The following is a 13,699-nucleotide window of genomic DNA, read 5'->3' as shown; positions in this document are numbered from 1 at the left end:
AATAAGCTCAATTTGGAAAATGTATACCGGCATTGAACAGAGCATTCAAGACCAAACTTCAGAAGATAAGTGTCCGGTGTGAGCCCCATAGCCTGGAATTCAAGTGAGGTAAGTGGCCTAAAAAGGCCATGATGATACCAAAGATGCACAGAGGAGACTCAGCTATGACAGGACCTTAGACGTCTTCTAAGCCTGCTGTCAGGCAGTGTGGATCAGCTGTGTAACTGTGCTGACAGATGACCTAGCTCCTGTTTCAGCCCCTTCTACCAGAGGGGGCTCACCACCAAAAGAACCCATTCCATCTTGGACCAGATCCTATGTTGACGAAGTACCTCCAAATTATAGTCAAGTCACTTCATAAAAGGAAACCGCAGTGAAAACTCACACGGTGCTGACAATGCAGGAAATCTAAATGCACTTTGGAAACAGAATACACAATATGCAAATGACATCAGATAATAAATGCAGGGAGACCTCAATAATTTGCACTAAATAGTGAAGTTAGTGAAATTTTAAATTATTTTAAATATTTGGGAATTGCAGGGGCTGTCATGCGGTATCTCAAATAATTTGCTTTAAATAATAATTTAAATTTTATGTATAATTTGCTTTAAATAATAATTATTATTTGCAATGAGAAATAAAAATAATTTATTATTTGCAATTAGAAGTAAAAATAATTTGCAATTCCTATATCAATTGTTTATATAGTAACTCTAAAGAGTTCAAAAACGTTTGTAAAGTTCTTATGCATTTTAAACATTCCACTGAGAGCTGCATCAGGCTATTAATTGCTCCCTCTCCAAAGAAAAGGCCTATTTCAGCTCAATCCCTTCTGGAATAACCCCAACTGCTGACTCTAAAGACCCAAGAAGGTGGCACATTTCTATACTGCATCAGATTCACCAAAATTTTGGAATCTAAACCACAATCTTGTTGGTTGTAGACTATCATTGGAAAGTAACACAAAACTCTGGCAATATTGGTTGTCTCTAGGACAGGAGCCTGCTTGAGGCCAGAGGTAGAGGGGAGACTTTTTACAATATACCTTCTGGTACTTTTGAATTTAGACATGAGACGATACTGTCTATTAAGAATAAAATTCCAGTTAAAAAAGCACATGTTATTTTCAGTTAAAAAAACAGACTTCAGCATTGATTTCTATTTTAATACCTATACTCCCAAAATACAACCTTACTGCAAAGAAAATTACTGCTAGGTCAGTGAAAATGACATTTGGCTGTCTTGACAAGAGTGGTGCTCGCAGCCATGAGAATAAAAGCAATTGATGCCCTGCCCAGGTCTCTGTACGTGCTGGGGGTACCCACTCCCCAGCTGCTGAGTGTGGCACACAGCTTTCACTCATGACATTCTCGGGTCCTTGCTCTTGGTTGAGGTGATGCCTTGGAGGCTGCATCACCAGCAACACTCTGGGGGCAGCTGCTGACAAATAAGGGGACACACAAACCCTGCCCCCTGCCTCCAAGTCAGACATCACTGCAGTGCAGTTGATGTGGACCAGACCCAGGGAGACCTGCCCTGAGACCACATTCCCACTCAGCTCTTGCTTCTTTACCCTGCTTCCCTCTCTCCTTGATAAGTGTTTCCTAAGAGCTCTCCCTGGATACATCACATCCCACTGAAAACTGACTCAGGCTCTGCTTCTAGGAAGCCCAACCTAAGTCAGTCACCAATGGCTCAAAATGAAGCCCTCCAGCATCTTTTCAGAGGGTTGTCCCAGGAGTTGGAAGCACACATGAGCCTTCCTCCTTGAAGGCAGCACCATAACCACCTTCCTGCCTTGCCGAAGACCACCAGTCTGACATAATACAGCCCACGAAAGCCAGCAACAGCAAAACATGGACATCCAGAACAGAGAGAGTTATGACAACCGACCCCGTGGGGCAGCACAACAATTATTCTTCTTCCCCAGGATGAATAAGCAGGAGGCAAGGGCTGAGCCAAAAGGACCTGTTGCATAATCGGAGCAACGTCCAATTACGTGCAGTGGAAAGTCAGTGTAGACTTCTTAGGCAGCTCTACCACTTACTAGCAGAGCAAACTAGTAAGTTTGAATGATTCTGAGCCTCAGTTTCTTCATCTGCAAAATGGGAATACTGGACAGAGCCTTTGTAAAGCACCTGTGAGGCAGTACCATCAAGAGTGCTACGAATTGCTCATCCAATGTGAATACTGGCTGTTGTTATGGAGATTTATAACTAGCTTCCTTCTCCTGCTTGCTTGGGACAAATATTAATTAATCATCATTAAATAAATAAATACCAGCTGCCCCTCATCCTGAGCACAGTACCTAGAGCTCCCTGTGTGAGAAGCAGCTCTGGGGAAAGGCAAGTGGACAATTGGGAGTGCTGTATTGGTGACTGTCCACCAGGAGCTCAAGATGTGGCCCCATTACTGGCCTTGCAGGGCTCTGGTGGCCCTTGGCTGCAGCTGTGTGGAAAAGTTTCTCTCTCTCTCTCTTTCTGTGTCTCTCTCATTCTCTCTCTCTCTCTGAGACAAAGGGAATATCTCCAATGTAGATTTCCTGTAATTTACTCAGCGTATAGACTGATCTCAAATACGACCTCAAGTTTGTGAAAAATTCATGCAGCCATTTTCATGTCATGGAGTGGCCGACAAACTGGCAGAAACTAAATTTTATTTACATAGGTGAAGAATCCTTTATTCCATCCTGATCCTTTGCATCTGGACCATTCCTGAAACCATGCCAAGACCTCCAGCACCTGGCCCTGTCCTACCTCACCAGCATCTTCTCCACTCCCACCCTCAGACCCATGCCTACGCCATCCTCCACATAGGCATCCACCCCTGTTCCTTCCTTCCTGGAATGGCCTCCCTCCTCCATCAGTCCAGTTCAAGCCTCTCCTTCTCCAGGAAGTCTTCCCTAACCATTTCCCATCCCCAGCATTTCTGCCTGGGCCATGCCAGCCAGAGCTGGTGTACACACCTGGTCATAAAGTTCTTTGTCTCATGTGCAGGTGTCTTCTCTTCCCACACTGGACTGAAAGCTCCTCCAAAACAGAGCCAATGCCTGCTGCTTCTTGTGGATTTCCCAGAGCCTCCAGGTGCTGCCTGGCACCTGGTGATTAATGACATTCTCAGATTGATTAATGGATTGGTTCCTGTGACTGCACTTAGTTTAACACACTGTTAAACGGCCTCTATGAGAATTTACTGTTCTGAATAGGGGGTCAACCTAGCAGCAAACTTAGAATTGTGCAAACTGTTTGTGGCCCCAAGTAAAAAAAAAAATACACATCTCTCTTTTTTCTAGAGTCCTGCTCTCCCGCACAGCAATCGAGACAAGGGAGTGACTCTTTCATGAGCCAGTGGGAACATTCTCCACTTAAGAGGGCAGAGCCAGGGTTCAAACCACCCTCCTTCAACTCAATGCCTTACATTCCTGGGTTCAGCCCCACCCCGAGGGAGGAACCATCCAGAAGAAGAACCAAAAGCCGATCCCATCCAGGTCATGCTCTTTTCCCCTAAAAGGGAAATCCACCCACTTCCCAGGAACACTGTTAAGCCACAGAACTAAAAAAGCAAAATTCATACTCACAAGCACCGACGCCTTAGTTTTAAATTTCAGGACGCCAGTTTTTCTGCAAATCTGCTCATTTCCTGCAAAGAGAAGAAAGGGACAGAGAATCATATTAGCATCTGCTCTGGGTATCCTCAGCAGTTTCCTGGCCGACCTCAGGCTTCTGCACCTTCTCTGTATTCTCACTCCCAGCAGCACTCTCCCCTCCCCGGGCACACCGCATGCTAGTTGGGTGGGCGCCCTTTGCTCCTCGCAGGATTCTACCCCTCCAGGCCCGTGGGCTCAGCCCACGCCACCTCCCTCTCCCTCCCCGGCGCTGTGCCAGTCTCAGATTGACCACTGCCTCCAATTCCCTGAAGGCGCCCCGGCTTCTTCCCACTCCGGAGTGAGGCCTCCACTTCTGTAGCATGGGGTTGCCTAGCAACCCTGCGCGTGCAGCTCCGAAGGCCTTCCTAAATTGGACCTCACAGCACAGGGCATCTCCTTGTACAGCTGCCTGCATCTTAACAATCTGGCTCTGAATAATAACACAATGGTAATTGCATTCATGGACCCCAAACTACATTTAAATAATGTTCAAGAGCTGACACAAACCAACAAAGGCCAGAAAATGCATCGGGGAGGTTGACCGTAAGGCCAGGCAGGAACGTTCGGGGCGGGAGGGAGTTGACACCAAAGACTTGAGTTAATGACAACGCTAACCTGAACCGTGAATTCTCCTGCATTTCGCCTGAGTGTGTCACCACTGTAATGTGTTGTAATGTGAGTCTGGGCAATTAACGCCCAGAGGCAGTGATGCTTCAAGACAGGATGCCCTTTAGTTCTGCTGATGCATACGTGGATTTTTGGAGGGAGTTGGGAACTGGGGAGCTCCTTGGACAGGAGGGGAGACTGTTAATGAGTGATTTTAGTTGGCTTTTACAATCGTGGCTAAATACATTTTCGAAGGTGGGGGAAAGAACTTACCAAGCAAGGGCACAAAGCATTTGCTACCTCAGCGAGGGACAAATTCGACATGACTGATGCACTTCAGGATAAGAAGTGAAGGCAAGGAGGCTTTGACACTGGCTGAGGCGCAGACTGAGCAGCCTAGCTGGGAATGGGGAAAGGGGTGGGTGCGAGAGGCCAGCTTCAATCTGTGTCCCTGGCAGAGGATACTGTGCAGCTCTGCTCAAGGGAGGAGGGTCTTAGCGCACAAGCAGTGGCAAGCTGGCAATCTGCTCCTTGTGGAGCCTTAGCAGTGAGGGCCGGCAGATCAGCCCTGATCATTTGAAAGCTGGAAGCATTTTGTTTTTAAAAAGCTCAATCGTCCTGCAAGGTTCTGGGGCAGATATCTGTACATCCACGTTCATCAGCATTGTTCACAATAGCCAAAAGATGGAGGCAAGCCAAACGTCCATTGGGAGAAGAATGGATAAACAAATGTGGTATGTACATACAGGAGAATTTTATTTAGCCTTAAAGTGGAAGGAAATTCGGATACAGGCTACAGCATGGATGAACCTCCAGGCCATTATGCTAAATGAAATAAGCCAGTCATATGATTCCACTTATATGAGGTACCTAGAGAAGTCAAATCCATAAAGACAGGAAGTAGAAAGCTGGGCATGGTGGCTCATGCTTGTAATCCCAGCATTTTGGGAGGCCGAGGTGGGCAGATCACGAGGTCAGGAGATCGAGACCATCCTGGCTAACACAGTGAAACCCCGTCTCAACTAAAAATACACACACACACAAAACTTTAGCTGGCTGTGGGGGTGGGTGCCTGTAGTCCCAGCTACTCGGGAGGCTGAGGCAGGAGAATGGCGTGAACCCCGGGAGGTGGAGCTTGCAGTGAGTCGAGATGGCACCACTGCACTCTAGCCTGGGCAACAGGGCAAGACTCCGTCTCAAAAAAAAAAAAGACGGGAAGTAGAATGGTGGTTGCCAGGGGCTGGACGGGGAGAGGAGAATAAGGAGTTATTGTTTAATGGGGATAGAGCTTCGTTTGAAAAGATGTAAAAGTTCTAAGATGGATGGTGGTGATGATCGCGCAACAGTGTGAATGTACTCAATGAATTACACACTTAACAAATGGTTAAAATAAAAATTCCCCTGCAACAACAGCACAGCATACACCTCCACACTGTTTCTCTGCAAGACTTCAGTCCATCTTCATTTCAGAAGTCAGAGTGGCCTGTGTCATTCACAAGCTTGGACAGGGAGACTCACTAGGACCAAAGGACATAATGGACAGTGTGACTGGGCGAGGGAGCCTGTATTAGTCTATTCTCACACTGATAATAAAGACATACCCATGACTGGGTAATTTATAAAGGAGAGAGGTTTAATTGATTCACAGTTCTGCATGGCTGGGGAGGCCTCAGGAAACTTACAATCATGGTGGAGGGGGAAGCAGACACATCCTTCTTCACATAGTGGCAGCAAGGAGAATGCAGAGTGAAGAGGAGGAAAAGCCCCTTATAAAACCATCGGCTCTCGTGAGAACTCACTCGCTACCGCAAGAACGGTATGAGGGAATATGGCCCCATGATTCAATTATCTCCCACTGGGTCCCTCCCACAGAATGTGGGAATTATGGGAGTTACAATTCAAGATGAGATTTGGGTGGGGACACAGCCAAACTATATCAGAGCCCGTGGCTCATAAGCATGGTGTTTGTGCAATGTGGCCTCAGACAGAGAGAGGGGTCTGAGCATTGAGAGGCAGGATTCTCCTGTTCCCACCTCTTGAAGTCCAAACACCATCACCTCCCAGAACTCAGCCTCCTTCCACTTAACCAGTCCTATCCCTGTGTCCCCTGTCTGCTCTCCCCACTGGGAACCTGGGATCCTATTACACTCTCATTGTTACCCTTTGTTCACCTCATGCCCCCGCCTAGAAAGCCCCTTCCTGTGCCCACCATCTGACCTAATTTTACTCTTTCTACTGGGTCCACATCAAAGTCCACCTCCCTCATCAAGCCTTCCAGATCCCTCCCAGTTGTACTTTCTCTGAATGCCAAAGCCCGTAATCAATCACTTCTTAGGTACTATCTTATGTTCTTGTCTGAAAATCTGGTCTCTTCTAATAAGTCCCTGAAAGGAATCCAGAACAATGATTATTGCTAACATTTTTTGTCCACCACAGGCTGTAGCTCAGGGCTGAGCACACCATGGCTGCCGGATTGCCTTGCCTCCTTTCTCGGGAATTCTAACCATAGCTCCCCTGCCCAGGGCACAAAGCATGACTGCTGGCTGCAGAGCCCTGGAGCTAAATATTCCAGGTGAAAGCTCAGTTCCTTCCAGTCACTTAGAGGTGTAACTCAATGTGTGCAATAAACAACTGAGCATTTACACATTTTATTAATTTGGAGAGGTCATTAGAGCTAACAGCTTCTCCAAGTGAGAGTGAACAAATAGCATGGGTAATTTTTTTTCTATGCCCTGGATTTTTTTTCTTGGAATGTACTTCAAGCCTCAAAAAATAATGTTACAAGTAAAAAAGAAGAAAACAATCCAGGCCTTGGAGACGGGGGGCTACTGACAGGAGTTCTGGACAAGCCTCGTCCCTTCGGTCTTCCCATCTGCAAAACAAGGGAGTGGTCTCAAAGCTTCTTCCAACTTAGAAAAATCAAATTATGATTCGATTTTAGGAATGTGAAATTAGCTAGTGACCTTCCAAGTTAGAAGTTACTGCCTCTCCCCCACCCATCCTTCCAGGTGCCCCTCGCCTTGGACAGATACAGCAAGAGTTCACACCTCTGCAGCCAGAACAAGGTTCTTAATCATTTCAGGTGCCTTCCCAGGCCCTGACCTGGGTGCTCTCAATCCCGACGACCTGGCTCACCTTGCTCTCATTAGATCATTAAGGAATACTCAAGACTAATGACTTCTTTTCTCAAATCTCCAAAAATGGCTGGAAAGGGGCAGGAGGGCATCATCCAAGCTCTGTCTCTCCAGTCCTTGGCTCGGTGACCAGCCAGTGCTGTCTGTCAAGGGCTGGCCTCTGCAGGACAGATGCTTCTGGCTCTTCCCGGCAGGTGAGAAATGGAAGCAGCATTCAGGGAGTGGAGTGGAGGGGCTCTGGCTCCAGCCTGCTGTCGTGGGGAGAAACACTTGGCCCTTGACCAGAGTGCTGTTGGCCAAGGCTTTTTCCGACATCCTTTTCTCTCCCTATCATCATCCGTCCCTCTTCTCTCTGCCTTGGGTGTGGGCAAATGCTAGGAAGGTGGGAATGCAGTGTCTGCCTGTGAATGTGTGGCCACAAACACTCTTGCCCCCACCTCCAGACTGCCCAGAATTATCAGGAGCAAGAAGAAGACTAAGCGTGAATCAAGACTCTATAAGGAACAACATTAATACTAATCGTAACATTACCATTAATATTAACTATATGATGGTTTATGATTAAAGAAGTATTTTCCCACGTATGTATTAGGTAGGTAGAATAGATTCAACACATTTGTTGAGTACCTGCTGGGGATGCAGATATGAAAAGGTGTGAATCCTGCCTGCCAACTCCTTGCAGGAGGGTTATAGACAAGATGATGGAGGCACAGAGGAGCTGAGCAATTGTCTTAGTGTCATCCCGCTAGCAGACACTGAAGCAGTGCTCAAACCAAGCCCATGAACTCAGAGGCCCTTTGCAACTGTACCTATGTGACTTGTGAGTTTAGTATGAAATTTAGCCTGCATAATGTCATTCAGAAGGGAACAGCCACTAGACAGGATGGTTTGGGGACAGTGGGATTTTATGCCTAGAATGAAACAGTGACCATGGGCTTCAGTGCATGGGAGGCCCTAGGCACCCCAGAGAGGCAGGCCCCGAGCTGAGCACAGTGCAGAGCCCACTGCAGATACAGCCTTGCTGTCCATGGCCTTTTCACCCATTGCTAAAGACCCCTCCTCTCAGCAGCCTTTGTAGAGAGGCCTTGAAAGTTGAGGCAAATTCATGACATCTTCCCCCCACCGCCCAATCTGCACTAAACTTTCTCTGGCACAGCACTTATAATCAGCATGTGACACAAAATTGGTGTTGTTCTTGGAGTCTCTTTTGGGGAAAAAAAGTCTCATGCTTGGGGGAGTCGTACAAATCCCTCACTTTACAACCAAGGCCACGGAAGCCCAGTGGGGCCAAATACCTTGCCTTGAGCACACTAAAGACAAGAGCAGAAGTCGGGTTCCCAAACTCCCTGCCCAGGGCCTGCACACACCCACCTTGCAGAGGTGGGAGGGTAGGGATGGGCTGTGCTTTGCTTCCTCTGACCTTCCAGCAGGTGGAAGATGAGCACATGGCCATCCCTCAGTGAGTGTCTGTGGCTGGGAGGACGACCAGGTCATGGGCCCTGTGGCAGGGTCTGTAGCTCCCAGGAGGCCATAATGCTTGGTGGTTCAGAGGCAGCCTGGCCCTGCCATCGACCAGCTGTGTGACATTGGGCGAGTGACTTAACCTCTCTCTGCGTCAGATTTTTTACCAGCAAATGGGGCATAATAATGCTACCTACATCCTATTTCACAAGGTTGAAGCAAGAATTAAAGAAAAGAACAAGGAGAAACACTTGGTGCAGGACCTCGGCTGGGGCCAGCAAGGCTGGCTTTTCCCTGGGAGGTGAGCTCCATGGTGGCGGGTGGAGGACACTGAGCCACTATGCTTATTGCTCAGTCCTCAGTGCCTCGCATGGGGCAGGCACATAAATGATAGCTGACCACATTCCTGGAGAAAGTACTTCTGGGGCTAGCGGGAGCCCAGCGCTTGGTGAGAACAAGGCCTGGTGTGTTGAGCTTTCACAGCAGGTGGGCCAGCCTCAGTCCTGAGAGGCCCGGGGGTTGTTCAGTTGAGAGTCTGCAGTGACAGGGAGGCAGTAGCTGCCCCTCCCAGGATCCTTCAGAGGCTATGTTTGATGGGTTGCAGTTTGCTTTATCTCCAATATTAAAATCAACCACCCTTGGAATGCAAAATGGTACAGCCACTGAGGAAGACAGTTTGGCAGTTGTATACAAAGCTAAACACAGGCTTACCATAGACTCCAGCAATCACACTCTCAGGTATTTACCACACGATTTGAAAACTTATATCCCCACAAAAACCTGCACACAAATGTTTAGAGCAGCTTTATTCATAATTGCCAACAACCAGAAGCAACTAGGCTGTCCTTCAGTAGCTGAGTGGATAAATAAACTGCGGAACATCCAGACAAAAGAATGTAATTCAGCAATAAAAAGAAATGAGCGATCAAGCCACAGAAAGATATGGAGGAAACTTAAATTCATATTACTAAAAAACATGAAAGCACGTGAAAGAAGGCAATTGGAAAAGGCTACACACTGTCTGATTCCAACTATATGACATTCTGGAAAAGGCACAACTATGGAAACAGTAAAAAGATCAGTGGTTGCCAGGGGTTGGGGGAGGAAGGGATGAATAGACAGAGTACAGAGGATTTTTAAGGCAGTGGAACTATTCTGCAAGATACTGTAAAGGTGGATAGATGACATTATGCATTTGTCAAAACCCATAAAATGGTACAACATGGACAGTGAACTCCAGTGTAAACGGTTGATGATGGACTTTATTTTATTTTTTGAGATGGAGTCTTGCTTTGTCACCCAGGCTGGAGTGCAGTGGTGCGATCTTGGCTCACTGCAACCACCATCTCCCAGGTTCAAGCGATTCTCCTGCCTCAGCCTCCAAGTAGCTGGGGCTATAGCCTGAGGCACCACGCCTGGCTAATTTTTGTATTTTTAGTAGAGATGGGGTTTCGCCTTGTTGGCCAGGCTGGTCACGAACTCCGGACCTCAGGTGATCTGCCTTCCTTGGCCTCCCAAAGTGCTAGGATTACAGGCGTGAGCCACTGAACCCAGTGGATGATGGACTTTAGTTCATAACAATGTGTCAATATTGCGTCATCGATTATAACAAATGTGCCACACTAATGCCAGATGGTAATAATAGGAGAAACAAGGCAAGGGAGGGTATTGCAAAGGGACATGTTGTAAGGACTCTCTGTACTTTCTGCTCAATTTCTCTATAAATTTAAAACTGCTCTAAATAATAAAGTTTCTTAATTAAAAAAAATCAACCATTTCAAAACACAACACTCGATGCCAATAAGTACAGGGCATCACTGAGTCCCCACTGGACTCCCAGGCCCCACGCGGGGACTTGGAGGAGGACTGTGAGACCTGCACGATCCTCCCAACTTGAAGTGCAATGATGTCTGGCCGAAATGTTAGAGACAGTGTGAGAAAGTCAAGTGGGGAGGCCAGCAGGGCCTCCAGCTGGTGATGCAAACAGGGCTGTGCACCCCAGCAACCCGGGCACCTCTGGCTATTAGGCAGTGATTCTACTCTTTTTTTTTTTTTTTTTTTGAGACGGAGTCTCGCTCTGTCACCCAGGCTGGAGTGCAGTGGCGCAATCTCGGCTCACTGCAAGCTCCGCCTCCCGGGTTCACGCCATTCTCCTGCCTCAGCCTCTCCGAGTAGCTGGGACTACAGGCGCCCGCCACTGCGCCCGGCTAATTTTTTGTATTTTTAGTAGAGACGGGGTTTCACCATGGTCTCGATCTCCTGACCTCGTGATCCGCCCGCCTCGGCCTCCCAAAGTGCTGGGATTACAAGCGTGAGCCACCGCGCCCGGCCAATTCTACTCTTAATTCACTCTTTCTGAGAATACACCACGGGCCAGGCACGCTTTCCCTGACTTCCAGAGGGAAGGTCTATAATAGACTTAGCCCCCTCCTCGCAGGTCTAGAGGCTAGACTCTGCCCAGCCTTTTCCTATTCCCCACACTCCCAACACCAGATATAGTAGGTGTTCAATAAACAGGTATTGAATTAAATAGTAATTATTTGCATGCCTCTCGCTCCCGCATCCAAAAAAAAAAATCTGATTATAAGCCCCTTACCCAACCTCCCAACAGAGCACTTGCTGAACAAAATGAATAGCAGAATTCAGGTGGAAGGAACAGGCCATAGCAGAAACCTTGTGTTTGTTAATGGGGACACTTGCCTCAGCGCTGAGAGCATATCTCAGAGGTGACTCCCCTGGCTGCTCCTGCTCTGCCTTGCTCCCCTCCCCAGCAGGATGGACACTCACCAGCTCCTGCAGGGAAGGGTGGAGAGGCCAGGATCCACTGAAACAAGGTGGCAGGCGCGTGGAGTCATCTCTGAGCATCCTGCCTCGTCAGTGTGGAGACAGAAGCAGAATGAAGCCCCTTGGTCCAGGGACCCATCGTGGAGGTGCCTCTGGGAAGCCCAGCAAGCATTTATGGAAGGTCAGCTGGGGTCTACTCCCTGCCACCTAGCCAGCAGGGCATGAAGCCATGGTATGATTCAGAGAGAGTGGGGGAGGTTGTGTCTGTGTGTGGCTGAGATAATGGAATCCTTCTTCAGTCATTGCTCTGGGGTGACAGCCCCTCAGAAGTCCACATTTCTGTGACCTTGGCCTAGAATCTTAAAATAGCCCTGAGAAAGAGGGAGGGCTGAGCCCAGAGCCAAGGCCAACAGTGGGGCCTGGGCCAGGGGAGGGGAGGGCAGATGAGCCTGTCCAAGGAACAAAGGCTTCATCTCCCTAGTCTGGCTGCCCAATCTGGGTCCTCTGCTCAGTCACGTACACTTTATTTTTTCTAGACTCAGGGAAGTACTCCTGGAGCTGGGTGAATCTGAGCAAGGGCTGCCAGCAGGGAGCTACTGAGAAGGCAATGAGGCCCAGCCCCATCTCCCATCCCCCACTTCCTCCTCCTTCCCCACTGCACCCACTGCCCAGACAGCCAGGGGAGGAGGGGTCTCTCACATCGGCTTCTAAGTCATCCTGCAGCTCTCTGTCCATTGCAGGAGCATCCATGGTGAAATATGTGCATTCATGCAGAGTGGTCATATGGGGGTGGTTGTCTGAACTAAAATCTAGAAAGGGGCTAAAGAAGGACTCCACTTTCATAGCTGTTGAGAGGTGTGGTTAGGCCAGTGAACCCTGGTGAGAACTAAGTGCAGCAAGGTGATCATGCCCAGTAAGCTCAGGAGATAATGTGAGAGGGCTCCCAGGGGCAGCAGAGTAAGCAGAGGCTTGCAGGATGGGGAGGATTTGCAGAGATAGGGGCGAAGGGCAGTCTAGATAGGGGAGATTCTTAGCAACGCTGCAGAGGCAGGGACAGGCCCAGCATCACCAGGGCAGTGAGTTACCAGGTCTGGCTGAAGCAGATGACATGTGCAGAGAGGACCAGGAAATACAGCCAGGAGGACAGCTGAGGAACCCCAAATGCCCACCAGCTGACTCTGGGCTTGAGTCTTTGGATAGCTGTGGGGAAGGGAGAACAGATGAGGAGGAGTGGGGGCTAGAGTTCAGCATTTTGTTCAGGCCCTGCAGAGACACATCTGGGAGGGGGGAGGGGGCAGAGGGACTGGCTCAGGCTGAAGTCATCCCCATCCCTGCTTCCCCTTGGCTACTCCCAATTTTGCCAGCTCTGGGAAACTCAGCCAACTAAGCATCTGTGGCCCAAAAATGTAATCTCTGTGTACCAGCCTCTGATTCAGAGAAGTGGCAGTGAGTTTCTAGGAGCTAAAGCCCTGGCAAATATACTATGGTAGAGGCCCTCTTAGCTGTCTGTACTAGTTAGCTACCTGAAAGATTTTAACCTTTAATATATACTTGTACATTCATTCACCAAACTTTTGATGTAACATTAAGGTCTTTTAACTTTCTATTTTTTGGTAAATTGTTTCTATTATTATTTCTTACATAAATCATACTCATATGGTGATATGGTTTGACTGTGTCCCCTTCCAAATTTCATCTTGAATTGCAGCTCCCATAATCCCCACGTGTCGTGGGAGGGATGTGGTGGGAGGTAATTGAATCATGGGGGCGGGTTTTCCCCTGCTATTCTCGTGATAGTGAATACGTCTCATGAGATCTGATGGTTTTATAAAGGGGAGTTCCCCTGCACATGTTCTCTTGCCTGCTGCCAAGTAAGACGTGACTTTGCTCCTCTGCCTTTTGCCATGATTGTGAGGCCTCCCCAGCCATGTGGAACTGTGAATCCATTAAACCTCTTTTTCTTTATAAAATTATCAAGTCTCAGATATGTCTTTATTAGCAGTGTGAGAACAGACTAATACATATGGCATTGCCTACAATTTCCAGTTTCAGGTTTTTTCCAGTT

At 48.1% G+C, this 13,699-nt stretch overlaps 1 protein-coding gene across 4 annotated transcripts in view; it reads right to left on the bottom strand.

The window, feature by feature from the left end:
• Positions 1-13,699, bottom strand: part of ZBTB7C (zinc finger and BTB domain containing 7C) — a 395,502-nt gene that overhangs the window by 155,330 nt on the left and 226,473 nt on the right. For 3 of the 4 annotated variants that reach the window (XM_030810480.1, XM_030810479.1, XM_030810478.1), the window contains one exon: positions 3,581-3,642. The gene's annotated coding sequence lies outside the window, so the exon portion shown is untranslated. Of the gene's footprint in view, positions 1-2,968; positions 3,101-3,580; positions 3,643-13,699 lie in introns of all 4 variants that reach the window. The other variant, XM_030810477.1, reaches the window with a different exon arrangement.

Source organism: Nomascus leucogenys, chromosome 4 (assembly GCF_006542625.1).
Source record: "Nomascus leucogenys isolate Asia chromosome 4, Asia_NLE_v1, whole genome shotgun sequence".
NCBI classification, from domain to species: Eukaryota; Metazoa; Chordata; class Mammalia; order Primates; family Hylobatidae; genus Nomascus; species Nomascus leucogenys.
Note: the sequence above shows the minus strand (reverse complement) of the source record. Positions and strands in the feature narration are given on the sequence as shown.